The following is a 19565-nucleotide window of genomic DNA, read 5'->3' on the forward strand; positions in this document are numbered from 1 at the left end:
AACTCTTTACAATCTCAGCTTTTTTTTTCCTATTTGTCCATTTTTTCATTGGTGCCTTCTTTTCTTCTTTTTCTAGTGTTATGCTGTTTTTTATAAAATCCTGTAGTACTGCTCTTAGCATTTCTAGATGAACGTCTGCCTTTCTTTGGAAACACAAAGACTTTCACGAGGCTTCTTCCCTGTGCATTTGAATCAAAAGGAGTGTCTGCCCTGACTTGTGTGTCCAAGGTTTGTTCTTCAGCCCTTCTCTGGCTCTGCAGGGGCAGTGCCTGTGGGCACAGCTGGAGGGAAGAGACTCCCAGCACAGCAGCACAGCCAGGGACAATGGCCGGGCCTCTTCCCACCTCTGCTCTTCCCAGCCCATGGAACCCAGAGTCAATTGTGACAAAGTGGGGCCTCTTCAGACAGAGGTGATGTGGAAACAGTGCCACCACTCATGGAACCCAGTGTCCTTGTGACACAGTGGGGCTTCATGGAACCCAGAACATCTTTGTGATGCAATGGAATCTCATGGAATCAAGGGCCGGTTGTTATAGAGAGGGGCCTCATGGAACACAGCGGCCACAGAAACATTGCAAGGCCCAGTAGAAAGAAGGCACCTGGGGGAGGGTACTTGGACACTGTCTCTTGCAGAAGACTCTGGGTCTGCTGCATCACTTTGCATCATGTGCAGTCCTGTGGAGCAAGGCTTCAGGAATAAGTTTTGGGAGCACTTTGGGAGGTCTTTGATGGATTATGACACCCCCTCAGCTGCCTCTCATGTGAATGTCCCATGGATATGGGCTTTCCAGTGTTGGAGGTTTCCCAGCTGGGCCAGTTTGTGTAAGGGAGGATGGGTGTTCAGTGCCTCTGACCGGAGGTAGCACCACAGACCTGAAACCTCCTTGTCCCCCCTCAGTGGCAGGGGAGTCTGTGTAAACCTGTGTAAGCCCTCTGTGGACTGTGGTCTCCTCCACCCCAAACCCAGCCAGCCATGCTTTTGTGCTCTTTGGTTTTCTTGTGGATGCGTTCTTTTCCCTCAGCCTTGATTACTTCTGCCTAGAACCTGAGATGATTGCACAGTAGTGTCCCCTTTCTCTTAGCTCTGTGACTGAACTCCCAGTCCAAAGTGCCAGTCAGGCATCTTCAAGGAGGGCTGGGCTTCTGTGGCTGTAGCTTCTTGATACAGTTTTTGCTAGAATGGGCAAAACTCCTTCATAACAATGTTTAAGGCATGAACCATTTCAGTCCCTATCAGCTTTATGCCTTGGCTCCATGAGGTTCCATAACCTCACTATGGACTCAGTCTTGAGCTGCATTAGGCCCCGCTCTGTCCCACTGGATGCTTAATTCCATGAGGTTCCATTTGGTGGCTGTGGTCTCCTGGTTCCATGAGGCTTCGCTGTGTCACTTTGGAGCCTTGGTCCAGAAGATTCCATAGAGTCACAATGGATTCCTGTGTTCACATAGGCCCCACGGTGTCACATCAGAGCCTTGGTTCCATGAGTGGCAGAACCCACATTTTGGCATGCTCTAACCATATCTGCTATGTCGCAAGTGTGCGGGTTACGAACAGCGAGCAATGCTTTTCTGCAGTCTTCATTTGCATTTACAAAGCAAGCTGCTGCAACAGAAAAGCTCTGGCCTCATCCTTACTGGCTCTCCAGCAGAGTGCGGCTTGCAGTCTGTCCAGGAACTGTACAAACGACTCCGCCAGACCCTGTAAGATCTTAGCAAAAGACACGTTAGCATCAATACCCGTCCCCAAGAGTCGCCGCAGGGCTTGCCGGGCTAGGTGGGTGATGATATCATAGACGTCACACAGATAGCCTGTATGTGCTGTAATGACAGCGTACGAACCCTCTCCGGTCAGCTGTGCGGCAACGATGGGTGGATTTCTGTCTTGCAGCACTTCCGCCTGGGTAGTACACAGCTCACGGTAGTCGGTGAGCCAGCCTGCAAACTGCGTCACGGTCAAGATCATTCTCATTATGCTTTTGCAGTCATTAGGTACGAGGATGTACGTGGTACTTATGGACTCTAGGTAAGTTAGGACGTGACAGGAGGATACACTGCTTTTCATTACTAGCGTCCTCAGTTCTTTGATTACTTTATAGTCTAGTTCCCTGTAGGCCGGGCGTTGCTTCGGCGCATATATAACCGGACAGGCAGTAACGACTGCAAGGTCGCCCTCCTCCATCGCGGCTTCCCTACACTTCCATGAGTGCTGGGTTACAATGTCATAACTGTGGTCAGGAAGGGAGTCCGATGCTTGCTCGCGGTCTGGGAGTTCACCGCTGAGGCAGCCAAGTGTGTAGGGATTTTTTTATCAGGGTAAAGCAATTCCCTAGGGGATGGGTTAATCTCAGCGTAGCCAGATGCATTGGATACGGGTTCAGGAGGTGCTGAGGGCTCAGGGGAATCAGCTTCTGAAGCTGCGTAATGGCCAACATCCATGGAACTTCCCTTAAAGTCCGCCATGATCGTTCCCCATGTAGCGAGGTGCCCGCAAGCTTCGGCATTGCTGTCCCTGGCGATATCAAAAAGTCTCTGCCCTACCACTTGTCAGGCTTCTGATTGAAGGGGCACACTGAAGGGAAAATCTCTAAAGTGATCGGGCAGCCAGTCCTGCAGGGTGCTTAATTTCACATCCGCAATATCAGTAGTTTGCCGATGTAGGAGCCGCCATACAGGTCCAATCTCCTTCTTTGTTCCAGGGATATTCCACCTCCCATATCGCTTCCACTGGTTACTCACCTGATAGGTGAGGTGCGCGCACTTGAATTCCTTGAGTTCCTTCCCCGAACTCTTCCCGATCAACCAATTCCTAACACAGTGGAAATTGCTATCGGAGTGGTGCACACCCTTCACCGCTTTTATTGGTCCCAATTCGGGCCAGCCACTTGCAGCAATGGGGAACAAAGACAACAGACCCCCTTGTATGACCCAAGAAGATCCCTTTATTTCCAGAATCACCCCCTCTTTATACCCTTTATCTCAAATGAAACCAAACTGAAGAACCATAACAGAACTTAACAGCAGAAGGGCACCCATTGGCTGGCACAGCTGCCGTGCTGCGGTCCACGCGTCCTATCAGCCAGTCAGCTTCCCGCTCATATGCTGTGCAAACCTTCCTCCAGCCAATCACAGTCCCTCTGCCAATTGTCACTCAACCGACTCTCTCCTCACTCGCAGCTGCCTCTCACCCTTCACCCAACTTCCAACCGCCCAGCCCGCAGCGGGGCCTTTCCCACAGGGCCTTCTGCTGAGCATAAGCTTCAATCACTTTAACAAATGTAATCCCATATTCCACAACTGTGGTCTCTTGGGTTCCATGAGGCTCCGTTGAGTCACAGTAGAGCCCTGGTTCCATTGGGATCCAGAACTCCACTGTGGTCTCTTTTATTCCATCAGGCCTCACTGTGTCAAATCAGAGCCTTGCTTCCATGAGGTTCCAAGACCTCACTGTGGTCTCCTGAGCTGTGTTATGCCCTGCTGAAACATACTGTTGCCTTGGTTCCATGGGATTCCACAGCCTCAGAATGGTCTCCTGTGTTCCATGAGGCCCTGGTTCGTTGCTATATAGCCTTGGTTCCAGGAGTTTCCATAACCTCACTATGGACTATTGGGTTCCGTGAGGACCCGCTGTGTCCCACTGCAGCCTTGGTTCCGTGAGGTTCTATACAGTGGTTATGGTATCCTGGGTTCCGTGAGGCCACACTGTGTCATTTTAAGGCTTTTTTCCATGAGGTTCCAGAACCTCAATGTGGTCTCCTGAAGCTGCATTAGGCCCTGGTGTGTCATAGTGGAGCCATGGTTGCATGAGGTTCCATAACCTTTCTCTGGTCCCTTGGCTTCCATGAGGCTCCTCTGTGTCACACTGGACCCTTGGATCAATGGGGCTCCATACCCTCACTATGGTCTCCTGTGTTCCATCAGGCCCCACTAGGAGACATTCTGAGTCACCTGGTCCTCCACAGGTGCCCCCACAGGCTCAGGTAGGGGCTGGGAAACACGAGCATGGTGGGACGGCCAGGGTACTCCCAGGGGCCCGTGCAGCCAGGTACCCATCTGTCCACAGACCCTCCTGTGCCCCCCACCCCACAACCCACGTGGGCTATTCCAAGGTACCCCCCACTCTGACACCCCTCCCACCCTGTCCAGGCATCCCTGACACCTGCAGCCATGTGTGAGGGGGAGCAGAGGCACATGGAGCTGGGAACAGGGCCATCGTGGCACAGCGACCTCACCCACCCCATTCCCCACCTCTGTGTGTCCTCTGAGCCCCTGGGGATCTCCAGTCCATGGACCTCCTCAGCCTCCTGGAGGAGTCCACAACCATCCCTAGAGGTCCCTGTCCCCCTGGAGGTCCCCAGCCCAGCAGGTCCCCACCCATACCAGCACCAGTCATGTGGGTTCCATTCCACGAGCTCCAGGGTGACATCTCCTGCCACCCTGAGAGCCCGGCCCGAGGACAGGATGTTTCCACTTTCCACAGCAATTTCTGTTGGTTCACCGTGATTTGCAGGGACATGGGGATGGCAGGGACAGAGGGGACAGCAGGGACATCAGGGACAGTGGGTGACCGATGCCCCCAGGAGCACGGCTGTGCCTGCCATGGGGAGCTGATCTGCCACTGCTGGGGGTCTCACCTTGTACTGGCCCTCGTGGGGCTCGATCAAAATGTGCAACTCTCTCTCCTTCCATCTGAAGTGACTGTCCCCAGTCTTCTCCTCTTGTCCCCAGGGTCATGCAAGTGGTATCCAGCCCCTCGGTGACATGAAATGACGGCTGGAGGAGTTGTTGTGGCACACAGCACAGCAGAGACACCCAGAACCTGCAGCAACAGCACCCATGGGTGGGGGGTTCCAGCACCCCCACAGGCCACAGAGGGGCCCCCAATGCACCCCCACACCACAGGGGTCGGGGACCCTCGGACACATCCCCCCAGCCTGGGCACAGCCCAGCCCAGTCCCGCTCCTCCCACCCACTGAGTCCTGTCCCCGCCTGGGACCCGCACAGTGCCCAGTTTGAGGACACCCCCATGGTCTTCCTGCCCCTGTCCCGAATGAATCTTTGCCCATTCCCCAGAGCCCCTGAGCAGCTTTGGGGTGATGGCTGGGGACAGAGACAGAGTGGAAACGGTGGCTCTGGAGGACATACTGGGCCGAGAGGTCACGGCTTCCCCCCAACACACATTCCCCTGGCCAGGTACAGCTCTCCCAATCCCCTATGGCCCCTCAGCCCCAGACACCAACCACCATCTATGGAGCTCCTCCTCAGTGCCATGGAGACTCTCAAGGCCACCCCCAGCCCCTTGCCCCACAGGGCACCCCTTGTCCCCATCAGATCCAACACCACCTCCAAAGTGACCGCTCCGGGGCACTGCCAGGGCCGTGCCACCCTGCAGCTCCCTGCAAACCACAGCGGTGCCTTCGAGGCCACAACCCGAGTCTCAGACAGTTTCCCACTCTTTATGTCTGGAGCTGACCAAGAAATGCCCCATGGTGGGGTGCCCCTTTCCTGCAGTCACCGCAATGACCAATGTCAAACTGAGCCCTCGCTGAGGCTTTCCCCAGGAGAAGCAGCATTTGTTCCCCCACAGGGCAGCCTGTTCTTTTGGGGGGCAGTGGGCACAGGGGCAACAGCAGCCCTGAAGGAAGCGGGATAGCCTGCGGAACAGCCTGACGCCAAACAGACTTCAGTGTCACAAAGGCAGAGGAGAGGGGGTCTCTGGGAGGCAAAGCCAGACAGATCTGATTGTCCTGGCAGGTTTCATCTGGCAACAGTCCTTGGATACACAGAAATTTGGAAGAGGAATCTCAGTTTTGGCCATGGGCCCCTGGAGGAGAAGGACAGATCTGTTCCATAGGAAGGAAAGCACGGAGGCCCAGAGCTCCAGGGGCAGATGAGAAGCGACTCTCAACATTCCAAGATCAGCTGGAGCTGTCAGGTGACCACCAGGAGGCCAAGGCAGCCAGAGCTGTTCCAGGTTCCCTTGGTTCCACAGGGCCCCTCAGTGTCACAAAAGTGTCCTTGGTTCCAGGGGGCCCAGCAGTGTCACAATGGACTCTGTGATTCCATGAGGACCTGCAGGAGCACAATGGTCTCCTTGGATCCATGGGGCCTCTCAGAATCACACTGGCCCCTTGCTTCCATGGGGCCCAGCAGTGCCCCGATGATCCCCTTGCATCCAATTCCAAAATTACAGGGCTCCTAAGCAAAAATGCAGGAAAAGGAGGAACAGCTCTTTGCTATAAAATACAGAGAGCACAACAGAACAAACAACACTCTGTGGGCAGCTGAGAGACTGAAATGTTGTGGTTCACAGCTGAAACTTTGTCAGGAAGAGCTTTTTGCCCATTATGGCAGAACTGTATAAAGGAGCTGCCACCACCCAAGCACCCCCTGTCCCTGAATGTGCCTCCTGAGGGGAACTTTGAGCTGCGAGTTGAGCTAAGGGACCTTGAGATCAGGGAAAGGGGGACTCTTAGCCAGGGATCTCAGGTCTAGGGAGAAGGAAACAAGGCTGAGGGAGGAGAATGAATCCACCAGAAAGCCAAGGCCAGAGCTGTCCTGAAAATCAGCCCTGGCTGGGGGAGGCCCCAGCCCCCAGACCCATTTGCTGAGGCCAGGTTTGCACCCCCATCCCCCAACCAAGGGGGCAGGAGGAGAGTTTGGGGGTGTGGGGTAACCCCAGCCCAGGGGGAGTGAACACCACCCCCCTTACCCAGACTGGCTCCGCTGTGAAACCCCCACCCCGGGAAGGCCACACACACAGGGGACAGTGTCACACTCGCCCCTCCCCAGGGGAGGTCTCTGTCCCTGTCACTCCCTTGCTCTCCCCCCTCTTCTCTTTCACAGGCTGGGGGCCTTTGCCAAATATGAGAATCATTTTTCTCTTCATCCCTGTCACCTCTGTGGCAGCTACACAGAGTTTATCCTTCCTTTAAATCATCTGTATTGGGCCGAACTTTCACTTTTCTTTGACAGGAACCTGCCAGCAGCTGAGCTGGAGCTGTGCGGGAACCACTGGACCTTTGAATTGCCACCATAACTGCTTGTGCTGTCGGTTCATTCATGGTTGGGGTTTGTTTGCGTTTTCATCACAAGTGACTTGTGGGAAGAGCAAACATTCCTCCAAGCATTTTCGGTAGAGTTAAGTTTGATTTCTGCCAAGTTTATTTTGTCCGGTGCCCAGGGGATGCTCAAGGGGTCTGTGTGCCTCTCTCCCTGGGGGATGCTGGGGAGGGGCTTGGTGGGGTTGTCCCTGTCCCTCTCACTCCAGGGCATTCCCGAGGAGTTGTCCCTGTCCCTTTAACTGCAGGGCATTCACAAGAGTGTGTCCCTGTCGCTCTCACCCCAGGGCATTCCTGAGGGGTTATCCCTGTCCCTTTCCCCCTTGGGGACGCTTGGGTATCTCCATCCCTCTTGCCCTAGGGAATGCTTGTGCAGGGCTGGGACCAGAGGCTCTATGTCCCTCACACTGCTGAGTGCACTCTGGTGCTCTCTGACCTTCTCATACCTGGTGAAGCCCTGGGGGTCTCTGTCCCTCTCACCCCTGGGGTGACCCTGCCCAAGCACCATTGGGGTGAGAGTGATAGAGATACCCCCAAAGCTCCCATAAGCACCTCCCGAGAATTCCAAGGGGAGATGGACAGAGACCCTCACCAGGCACTGAGTGGGGTGAGAGGGACAGAGACCATCCCCAGCCCCGAATCGTTCCCAGACAAGAGAGGCTTGGAGACCCCCCCAGGACTCCCCAGGTAGGAGAGGGACAGAGACAACCCTGGGCTGTGTGTCCTCCTCTTCCACGGGATGGATCGGGGGGATTGCTGTGCTCCTATCCCAAATGTGGGGCCAGGGTTATCTCTGTCCTCCTCCCATTTGAGGGGGGCCAAGGCATCCCCATCCTCCTTTCCTTTGGGGCGACAGTGCCTGGACTCCATTCTCCTTACCTTTGCAGGGGGACAGGGGTGGACTCTGTCCTTGTTGCCCTGGGGGATTCTGCTTCCTCCTTACCTTTGGTGCAACCCTAGTGGTCCCTGTTCTTCTTGCCTCAGGGAGGCCTCCATCCTCTTCCTCTTTAGGGGGGACCCTGGGATGGTCTCCATCCTCTTTACCTTTAGGGGGGCTGGGGGTGGTCTCCACCCTTCTTGCCCAGGGGAAAGGCCACAGGCAGGTCTCTGTCATCTTCCCCTTTAGGGGGCCCAAGGGGGTCTACATCTTCCTCACCCTTGGGGGAACCATGAGGGGAACCGCAGTGCTGTCCATCCACTTCCACTCCGGCTGGACCAGGAGGTCTCTGTCCTTCTCCCCTTTGGGGAGAGCTGGGGGTGTCCTTCATCCTCCATCCATACGTGGGGGGGTGTGGGGCTCTCCGTGTCTGTGCCCTCGGAGAGGGAGCTCTCCGTCCCTCTTGCTCTGCTCACTGTGGCCGCTGGTGTACAGCCCATGCACCCGTTACCGGCAGCAGCGACACATGGCACAGTGGCGGCTCGGGGCACGAGGGAGCTGGGGTGGGGCTCCCCCTCCACATCGTGCTGTGATTGGGCCCACGGGGCGGGCGCTGCTCCCACCTCCCCCCAACCAACCACACACCCTCCAGCCAGAGCTGGTCTCGGGGTTCCCGCCATTCGGGGCCGAGGGCGCAGAGCTTTTCTCGGCTCTGTCTTCTCCGCTCGGCTCTCACCCCTGCACTCTGCCCACTCCACTCTGCTCACCCTGCTCCTCTCCCCCCTCTCCACTCCTCTCTCCCCGCTCCTCTGTGCCGCAGCAGCACCAGATCCCGCACTAAACAACAGCCCCCGATCGCCCCTTTATATGGGTATGGGAACCCCGCCCCCCCATGGCAGCAGCCAATGGATGTCGAGGGACAAATAATGAGGGGCGGAGCAAAGAACATGAGAAAGAAACATGGTTGGTCGAGAGGGCGCAGGTTCTGAGAGGGATGGGGTGGGCGTGGCTTCAGGCAGGAGTGGGGCCAGGAATGGGGTTGGGGAGGGGTTGCTGTGAAACCGGGATTTGGGCTGGATTAGGCTGGGATTGGGGCTGAGAGGGGGCTGGGGACGGGGCAGAGGGTGGGCTTAGAGCTGGGACTGGGGTCAGGGCTAAAGGTATGTAGTGGTTTGGTCCAAAATACTCATTACTGTTTACCTTCTGTGAGATAAGAATTAGGAGAAAAGCAGAGCAGGCACCAAACTTGAAAGAATATAAAGAAGTTTATTAACTGACCTAAAAGAATAAAAAAATCATACCACACCTTCTGAACACTTCTCTTCCCCCCCACACCTTTCTCCCTTCTTCCTCTGACAGTGTAAAAAGACAACCCTTGAGATGTTCAGTCTGTTTACCACTTCCATAATAACCTTGTCCAGTCCATTTAGGAAGAGGAGTCTCTCTTGCCCATGCTATGAAAACATTATCACAACGAGACAGCTGCCCGGGTTGGTTCTCTGCTCACATCATGTGAGAGTCCCCTCCCACGACCTGCAGCTTTTCCCACAACTGCCTTTGAGGGTCCAATCTTGAGCTACTGGGGTGCAATTTTAAGGTTGAGCCGTCCAGAAACAAAAGTTCTCTTCACCCATCTCTGGGAGCATTTCATCTCTAAGAACAGAGGCCCTTCTCCTTCCCTGGGAGCAAAGGGTCTTCCTCATCTTCATCTCTAGGACTATCTCTGGGAGCACCTCTAGGAACTGAGGTCTTCTCCTTTTCCATTTGGAGCAAAGGTCTTCATCGCTTCCATCTCTCCCTGTTCAAACTTCTCTTGAAATTACAGCTGCTTCAGCATCTGCCTATCTCAGCGCAGCTGCTTTTGCTCTCAAGCACAAGTTGAACGCTCCACCCCCCCATGCCTTCATGAAATTACAACGGGTACTCTGATACATCATAGCTTTCCAACAGAATTTCAGCTTCAAGCATCTCCTCTTTCTCTTCCCTCAGGTTTTCAGCTCTTCACAGCACTAAAAGGGTTAATGTCACCCAGGCCTTACAGCTGGAATGTCGCTTATCGCTGTTGCTGACATGATCTTTGCCAGACAGCAGGGCAGCTTCAGCTGAATCTTGGCCACACTGGAGAGGGGGAGCGCGTCTTCACAGGGCAGGGCTGTGGGGGGGTTCCGCGGGTGGAACAGGGCCCATTCTGCTCCAGGATGGCCGTGGCCGCACCTGGCCTGGCCCGAGCAGCCCCTGCACGGCGCCTGCAGCCACCTGTCCCAGCGCCAGAAACAAGAGAGAGCTCTGCCTGGGCTTTGTCTATTCTTACATGTGGATCACAGAGGCGGTCACAATTTTAAGTGGTTTAAAGAATTGTCCATATTCAAACTGGCCAGCTGATAGGTTCTGTAAGGTCACAGAGGAAGCTGTAAGCACCCCTTTGCAAGAACATCACTCCCGAGACGATGCTTTGCTAACCCACGACAGGTGGGATTGGGGTGAGGGCTGGGGCTGGGATTGGGGCTGGAACAGGGATTGGGATTAGCTCTAATAATGGTATGGGATGTGGTCAGCCGCTAGGGTGGGGTTTGGATTTAGAGCTAAATGTGGTACTGGAGTGTGGGCCGGGGCTGGTGTTGAGGCTGGAGTTAGGGCTAAATTTGGCACTGGGGTTGGGGTTAGAGTTAGAATTGGGGCTGGGTTTGGAGTTAGGGCTGAATGTGGGATTTGGGATAAAGATGGAGGCTGGGTTTGGAGTTAGGGCTGAATGTGGTATTTGGGATAAAGATGGAGGCTGGGTTTGGAGTTAGGGCTGAATGTGGTATTTGGGATAAAGATGGAGGCTGGGTTTGGAGTTAGGGCTGAACGTGGGATTTGGGATAAGGCTGGAGGCTGGGGAAGAGGCTGGAATTGCAGCTGGGATTGCCAGTCGGGCTAAATGTGGGATTTGTTTTGGGGCTGAGGGTTTAGAAAGGGGATGGGATTAGGGCTGGGGTTGGAGTTAGGGCTGAGATTTGGATTAGAGCTGGGATTGGGGTTAAGGCTAAACATGGGATTGGCTTTAGGGCTGGGGTTGGGATTGGGTCTGGGACTAGATGAGTCTGGGACTGGGATGAGATTAAACATGGGACTGTGAGTGTGTCTAAACGTGGAGTGAGATTGAGATCAGGATCAGGGTGAGGTTTGGGACTGAGCGCACGCAGAGTGGGACAGCTGAGGTGTCACTGCACGATGTCCCTGGTTCTGTCCCAGCCCCCCTCAGGCACCTCCAATCATGGGGGGCAGCTCGGTGGTCCAAGATCCAGGTGCTGCCACGCTGCCCCGCCATTCCACATGAGCATTCCAGGAAGGCAGCCCTGACTGTCACCCTTGGGGGTCTGGGATCAGCCTTCACATCCCTGGCGGAGCAGAGACAGAGAGGACGAGAGACTTTCCCCCTCTTATTCCTGTGGAAGGGTGAAGCCCAGCTGCCCTTTTCTTCTGCTGCCTCCTCATCTCCTCGGCTGAGGATGTCAAACTCCCCAGGAGCAGGAAGAAGCCCATTCCAGGTTTCCTTGTGTCTGCAGCCTGGAACATCCACTCCCAGCAGAGCACTTTGTGAAAGCCCTGCTGAATGACAGCAGGAGGAGGTTTGTGAGAAAGGCAGGAAATTGTATTTTGATAGGAAATCACAATTCCAAATTCTTTCTTTCTGTCTCGTTCATTTTCAGTCAGTTCTGGTCTGGTTTCCAGAGTGCCACCTTCTCAGCTGATTGTATTTGTGTTCTCCTTTCCCTTCTGCCTTTCTTTGCCTGCTCTGTTTGTCTCTCAGTGTCTCTCTGGAGCCAGGGCAGCTCCCACCAAAGGCCCGTCCCTGATTTTGTTCCCAATCCACCAGCTAAAACAACCATGGATGAGGTGATGAAGGCTGGCAGTGAAATGTCACTGGAAGATCTTGCTGCACTTGGCTTTTGGCTCCTTCCTGAGAGCTTTGCCTTCAAGGGCAGGAACATTTTCTCCTTGCTGGGAACTGGAATTCCAGATGCCTGGAGGGTGTGCCGTGGATGCCAGAGGGGCATTCCCGAGGCTCGCATGGTGCTGGTCCTGCCGTGCCTCCCACGGGAGCTGTGCATGGCCAGGGGACAAGGTGCAGCAGCTGGGTGGGCTCCCAGAGCAGACAGCAAAGGCTGCTTTGCTGGACATTTCCCAGCACATTCCCAGCTGGAAGCAGAGGGAGGAAGGAAAGGGAAGCGAGTCCCTGCCAGAAGCCCAGAAGGATTGGGGTGGGAAGGGACCCTGCCCGTGGGTTAGTGGGCTGAAAGCCAAGTGGAGCAAGACCTTACAATGCCATCTCCCTGCCAGCCTGTGCTGCTGACAGGAGCAGGGTGCCACTTTAGCCCTCTGTGGGTGGGACCAAACTGTGCATTCCACTCCCCTTATCTCATTTCTGATGAGCTGTTCATGATGGGTCCTTTGCAGGAAGCTGCCCAGTGCACCCCCGACCCCTCAGGCTATGAGGAGCTGGCTGTTAAATGAGATAAGGAAGGAGAGGCAAACCCTGGGAGGCAGGGCAGTGTTTCTTTTTCTGCACACCAATGACTCAGCTGTGATAACTCCCTCGGGGGTAGCAGCAGCAGCACAGTCCCACCCAGCCTGAGGGCTCACCTCTGCTGATGGGCCATCATGGACTGAATGGCCCCAGCACAATGGGCAGCTGCAAGGACTGAGACCATCAGGGCTCCCAAAATATCCCATGACTCCCAGGATGACATCATTCCATTGTGAAACTGCCCACCCTGGGGGAGGGGCTGAGCATTCCCACCTGAACCTGAGCATATAAAATCTGGGTTTGAGGCCTTCTGGCAACACTCAGCAGATCCAGGGCAGGAGCAGAACTCCAACAGGACTGTGGCCACTGCTGTCGACAAGACTGCACCCATCACTTGGACAGGACAGTGTGTCTACCACTGCAACCAACAGGTTTTGTTTTCTTTCCTTTTGCTTTGCATGCAGCGGGACCAGGTGGTGCTCAGCACAGGAACTAACCACCACCGTTCTGCTCTTGTCCCAGGGTGCCTGGTTATACTCAGCCTTTGTGGGTTACAGCTGTATCATGGTATTTCTTGTCATCTCTTTGGTGAATTGTAACTCCCACCTTCATCTCTCTTGGGGCAGATCAGTGGGGTTTATTTCTCGTGCCAGTTAAACCAGCACGGTGTTTGAGAGGATTTTACAGTCATGATATGCCCGGTGACTTCTAGAGAAGGACATGGGCGGGAGCAACCCCTAAGCCAACACTCTCACACCTTGTTTTTCCCTCCAAACCAGGATTTCCCACTCCCAAACCTTGGCCAGATGGAGGAGGAGGCTGTGAGAAAGAGGAAGATGCCCCGGGACACCCAGACAGGTGAGGAGGAAGTCCCTGCCCCTTTCCCCCTCTCTCCTGCTCCATCTCCCAGCCCAGCATCACCCCCGGCTGCAGGACAACCCCGCTGCCGATGCCATCCTGCCGGGGATGGACTGGGGGGATCTCCTTCCCCTTCCCTCTGGCACGGAGGCAAATCCCATCGTCTCCTTGTCCTTCCTCCCCAGACAAGGAGCTGAGGATGGAGCCCAGGGAGGACAAATCCCCACGGCAACACCTGGTGGAAGAGGCCGTTTTGAGCAGCTCCACAGTGCAGGAATCCAACGGGGAGGAAAACCACCGGAGATCGTGCAGGAGGAGGGGCTGCAAACGCAGCCCAGGGAGTTGTGAGGAGGAAAGACCCACCCTGTGCCAGGAAGGTGGCCAGAGATCCAGCCAGCATTCAGACGTGGTGGTCCATGAGCAGCGTCACGCTAGGGAGAAACGCTACAAGTGCTTGGAATATGCGAAGAGCTTCAGCCGGAGCACCAACCTGATCCACCACCAGTTGATCCATACTGGGGAACGGCCCTACGTGTGTGGGGAATGTGGGCAGAGCTTCAGACAGAGCTCCAACCTGATCCAACACCGGTTGATTCATACTGGGGAACGGCTCTATGTGTGTGGGGAATGTGGGAAGAGCTTCAGACAGAGCTCCAGCCTGATTCACCACCAGAAGATCCACACTGGCGAGAGGCCCTACGAGTGTGGCGAATGTGGGAAGACGTTTCAGACCAGCTCCAGAGTTCTCCTGCACCAGCGGATTCACACAGATGAGAGGCCCTTCCGCTGCCCCGACTGCGGGAAGGGCTTCAAGAGCAACTCCCACCTCATCAGGCACAAAGGCATCCACACCGGCGAGAGGCCCTACGAGTGTCCCGAGTGTGGGAAGAGCTTCAGGCAGAGATATAGTCTTAGCTGCCACCAGAGGATCCACACTGGGGAGAGGCCCTACGAGTGTCCCGAGTGTGGGAAGAGCTTCAGCCAGAGCTCTCACTTGACCAGACACCAACGGTCCCACCAGTAAGGGAAGCCCTGCGAGTGCCCCGAGTGCAGGAAAAGCTTTGTGCACTGCTCCAACTTCATCTCGCAGCAGAGGATCCCTGTGGGGTGATCCAGAGTGACCCCCGTTGGGCAGAGACCTGGTGACCCCTGTTCCAGATGATCCCCATTGTGGGGGGAAGATGTTTGAGAGATTTATTTCCCTTCTCATTCTCGTGCTCTGATTTCATTGCTAAGAAATGCAATCCCTGTCCCCAGACTGGGTCTGTTTTTCCGTGCTGGTGATCAGGGCAGGAGCTCTCCTGGTCCTTATCTCAGCTCCTGGGCCTTTCCTCAGCCAACCAAAGAAGTCACTAAACAATTTTGAGCCACTCTGAGCTTTTCTCGCTGATGACTGCCCAGGTGCCAGGCAGATCTGCTGCACAAAGACCTCCCCACCTGGGCCCCCCTCTCCTCCAGTGCCCCCCGGGAGCAGAATTAAGGGAGAGAGGGGAGGTTTCAGCACCTGCCCAGAGCTGGGGTTGGGGCAGCTGGGGCCATACTGGTGGCACTGGTGGTTCTGGGAGCCCCCCTGGCCACAGGCATGGAGCTCTGAGGTGAGCCAAGGAGTGGGACCCCCTAAAGCAAGAATGGGAAGGTGGATGAGGACTGGGGGATGATGGGAGAGGCGTGGAAAAGCTTAGAAATTGGGGAATGGAAGGATGGGATCTCAAAACTGGGCAGGAGGGGGGTGGGGATTGGGAGGATTGTGTGAAAAGGGTTGGGAAAGGGTTAAAAGGGGGGACTGGGACCCCCAAACTGATGGGGGCTGGGGCTGGCAGCTGGGGATTGATAGGAAAGGAGGGGAGAAAAGAGAAAAAGGGTGGAAATGAGGGTGGGACTGCAGGAAGGAAGGTCCCATGGCGGCCGTGGAGCAAGGGGTTGTGGAGTGGGGATCTGGGGTGGCCCCCTGAGCTCTTGGCTTGCTGTGGGGTGCTTGGGGCTGCTGGGGGGGCACCCCCTGACCTGTGTCCTGCATACACAGGGCTCTTCCAGCACGTGGTAAAGTCTGAGTGTCGCTTCATTAATGGTACCGACGAGGTGAAGTTACCCCTCCAAAGTCTGAGGGAGAAATGGCTGCAAAGGTGGAAGCGCAGGCTCCCGACCCTGGGGGTGGAGCAGAGGAGAAACGAGCAGTCCTAGCTCCCGGCCGCAAATGGCACCGCACCACTCCCCTCTGCCGGACAGCGGATCATCGTCCGACGGTGAAGCAGCCTCTACGGCTTTGTCACCCACAGAGCCAGAGCCAGCCAGGGCTGCCGGGGGTCAGCCTCAAGAGGAGGAGAACCACCGAGAGATGATGCATGAAGTAATCAAGAAGCTTGCTGAATTGCCTACACGTCAGGACGCGCTGGAGTCTAAGGCTTGCGAAACCACACCATCAGCACCATGGCGTCCTGTGCACCCACCGGTCAAGAGAGCCACCAGAACTCCTGCGTTCCCGTCGGGAGAACCGAGCACAGTGCCTACGGCCCCTCCCTTCCTGCGAGAGGAGGTGCAGCCATCGCCTCCGTCAGCCCTGACGGCGAGGACTGATCCATTGTGACGGAGATGGAGTGGAGTTGTCCGTAATGCAAACATTCGGAGAGGTTTGCTTCTCGTAAGCATCCTAACCGGGTCCCGCGCAATGTTGACAGCAATCCGGAAGAGACAAAACATGTGGGTCACCCTAGCTGATTTAATGGGGCAAGGCTCCATGTGTCTGAGCCTGGCCACGCCAGGGGACCCATTTTGCACCTGTTTAATCGGGGTCCCACATTTTAACCCGCAAGACTTCCGAGGGATGCTAAACAGCAGCTCCCTGATAGGGAACGGCACAAACAATGGCAAGTGTTCAGGGCTGACCGGACTCAAGCCTGCGCAGCAGCCTGCCTGCTGGCAAGGTGCATTCTTGATAAGCATCAATGTCACCATGGGAACACCAGAAGAGTTAGATCTACTGGGTTCCACAAACCAAACTGGGGATGGTTACATGACATTCGAGCCTCCCGCTACCCGTCAATTAAATGTTAATAGGCGCCTTTGGGCCACTGTCGACCCTCTTGCAGACTGGTTTCTGAGAAACCACGAGTCCGAAGCAATTTACAACCGAATCAACCTCGCGGGTCAAGCCCTGAAACGCCTCCCCAGTGGTACGTTCTTAATATGCGGTGACCGCGCGCGGAATGGGGTTCCAGCCAGCCCACATGGAGGACCGTGCTACTTAGGGAAACTCACTCTGTTCCATCCAGGCCTGCATCGACTCTTAAATATCACCCACCGCACTAAAAGCAAGGTGCAGCGTTCAATCCATGAGCTCAAACGTAAAAGGAATGAAGATCCCGTCTTTTGGAATCGTAGTATAATTTGGCAAGCATCTATGTTTGTACCTGGTGCTTCAGCAGCCAAGGCTGACGCTATTTTGCATAAACTTGCTTGCTGGGTGAGGGATGAGCTAAACATAACTTTGCAGATGCTTAATGAGCTAAGCACAGATGTTACTAGTGTTAGACATGCAGTATTACAAAATCAAGTAGCCATTGATTTTCTACTACTAGCTCACGGCCGCAGCGATGAAAAGTTCCAGAGAATGTGCTGTATGAATCTTTCTGACCACTCTGTCTCAATTCACAAGCACCTCTCTGACCTCCAGAGGGGCCTGCACAAGCTTTGGGAGAATGACAACCCTATTGGAAATGGGCTTAAGGGTCTGAGTATCACCGGATGGCTGCGTACCTTAGAAGTAAAAGGCTGCCAATTGCTATTTGTAGTTAGATTAGGCTTAATAGTACTTGGGTGTATTTTTTCTTGCCTTAAAGTTGGGCTGCGAAAAATCATCGACCAGGCCTGGATTGCCCAAAAAGAAAACAAAGGATATGTAGAGGAATTCCTTGTGGAATGGGGGCATATGATACCCCAGGAGAGCTTGGGCACCCCAGGGTTGTTGCAGAAGCAACCCTGACGGGGCCTCAGGCTGAAGATAGGCTTGCAAGGCGCCTGCTAGCCGGCAGCCTTGAACAGCCTTGGCAAAGGGTATACACTGGTCAGCTCCCCCACTGCTTAGAGGCTTTCTCATGGGAAAGGGGCGTGACCTTTGCAAAGTATAACTTGGTGTAAGTAAACAATAAAACTGGAGCACGATGCTCAAATCATATTGGCGTTCGTGTCTCCAGCTGGTTCCCCTGCACCCGGGACCTCCCCCCCCTCTAAAAGAATCCACCCCCAAATTTCCGGATTTCCCTGGATGGCTCCCAGGCCAAAGCTGCCATGAGAGACAGGTCTGGCTCCCCTCGCCCATGGCGGCCACCTCTCATCTTCTTCCCAAACACCTGGAATTTGTGCTTTTCTTGCACATGGAAAAATCCCGTCCTTCTCAACAAGGTGCCCGTGGCCAAAACTGGGATTCCACCTCCCAAATTCCCAATATCCAGGGGTTGCTCCCAGACCAAAGCTGCCAGCGGATCCCAGGTCCAGCAGATCCCAGAGCCACCGTTCTCAACTCCTGTAGATCCCAAACCCAGCAGATCCCAGCCCCAGCAGATCCCGCCTCTGCATCTCTCAATCCCAGCAGGTCCCGGATCCCAGAGATCCCAGGGCTGGCGGATCCCAGTCCCACCCCTCCAGACCCCAGCGGGTCCCAGCCCTGCACCTCCCTGACCCAGCAGATCCCAGTTCCGGATCCCCACAGAGCGACTGCCCCAGGTCCAGCAGATCCCAGATCCCAGAGATCCCAGTTCCGGATCACCCCAGCAGCTGCTCATCCCAACCCCGGCAGATCTTGGATCTGGTCCCAACCCAGCAGATCCCAACCCCAGCAGATCCTGGATCTGATCCCAACCCAGAAGATCCCAGATCTGATCCCTGACCCGGCAGATCCCAATCCCGGCAGATCCCAACCCCAGCAGATCCTGGATCTGATCCCTGACTCACTCAGCAGATCCCAACCCTGGCAGATCCTGGATCTGATCCCTGACCCAGCAGACCCCAGATCTGATCCCTGACCCAGAAGATCCCAACCCCGGCAGACCCTGGATCTGATCCCAACCTGGAAGATCCCAGATCTGATCCCTGACCCGGCAGATCCCAACCCCGGCAGATCCCAACCCCAGCAGATCCCGGATCTAATCCCGACCCAGCAGATCCCAAGTACAGCAGATCCCAACCCCGGCAGATCCCAGATCCAGGAGATCCCAGATCTAAAAGATTCCAGTTCCAGATCATGCCAGACCCAGCAGATCCCAGTTCCAGCAGATCCCAAGCCCAGCAGATCCCAGTTCCAGCAGATCCCAAGCCCAGCAGATCCCAGTCCCCGTCCATCCCAGTTCCAGCAGATCCCAGACCTGGCAGATCCCAGATCCCGGAGATTCTGGGTCCGGATCATCCCAGACCCCATTCATCCCAGACCCGGCAGATCCTGGATGTGCGAGATTCCAGTTCCGGATCACCCCGCCCCCGTCCATCCCAGACCCGGCCGATCCCGGATCCCGGAGATTCCAGTTCCGGATCATCCCAGTGCCCGTCCATCCCGGATCCTGGAGATTCCAGTTCCAGATCATCCCAGCCCCCATCCATCCTGGATCTTGGAGATTCCAGTTCCAGATCATCCCGGTGCCCGTCCATCCCAGACCCATCAGATCCCAGATCCCAGAGATTCCAGTTCCGGATCATCCCGATGCCCATCCATCCCAGATCCCGGAGATTCCAGTTCCGTATCATCCTGGTCCCCATCCATCCCAGACCCGGCCAATCCCGGATCCTGGAGATCCCAGTTCCGGATCATCCCGCCCCATCCATCCTGGATCCCGGAGATTCCAGTTCCGGATCATCCCGCCCCATCCATCCGGGATCCCGGAGATTCCAGTTCCGGATCATCCCAGCCCATCCATCCCAGATCCCGGAGATTCCAGTTCCGGATCATCCCGGCCCATCCATCCCGGATCCCGGAGATTCCAGTTCCGGATCATCCCGGCTCCTGTCCATCCCAGACCTGGCGGATCCCGGATCCTCCCTCCTCCCCCCTCCCCCAAACCTGACCCCGTCCTGACCACGCCCCTCATTAGCATCTCATTTGCACAAGAAACCCTTAATTTCCCCCGAAACACCCCCAGAGACCCTCCCTGTGCCCCTCATTTGCATCTAATTTGCATAAACAGACCTTGATAGCCCCCAAATCCCCCCGGGACCCCTCAAGAAACCTACCCATGCCCCTCATTAGCATCTCATTTGCATAAACACCCCCCAAATG

General features: G+C 55.5%; 1 pseudogene; it reads left to right on the forward strand.

Moving 5' to 3' along the window:
- Positions 1–14327, forward strand: part of LOC138102480 (zinc finger protein 850-like) — a 289839-nt pseudogene extending 275512 nt beyond the window's left edge.
- Positions 14328–19565: the final 5238 nt, after the last annotated feature.

Source organism: Aphelocoma coerulescens, unplaced genomic scaffold (genome assembly GCF_041296385.1).
Source record: "Aphelocoma coerulescens isolate FSJ_1873_10779 unplaced genomic scaffold, UR_Acoe_1.0 HiC_scaffold_77, whole genome shotgun sequence".
NCBI lineage: Eukaryota > Metazoa > Chordata > Aves > Passeriformes > Corvidae > Aphelocoma > Aphelocoma coerulescens.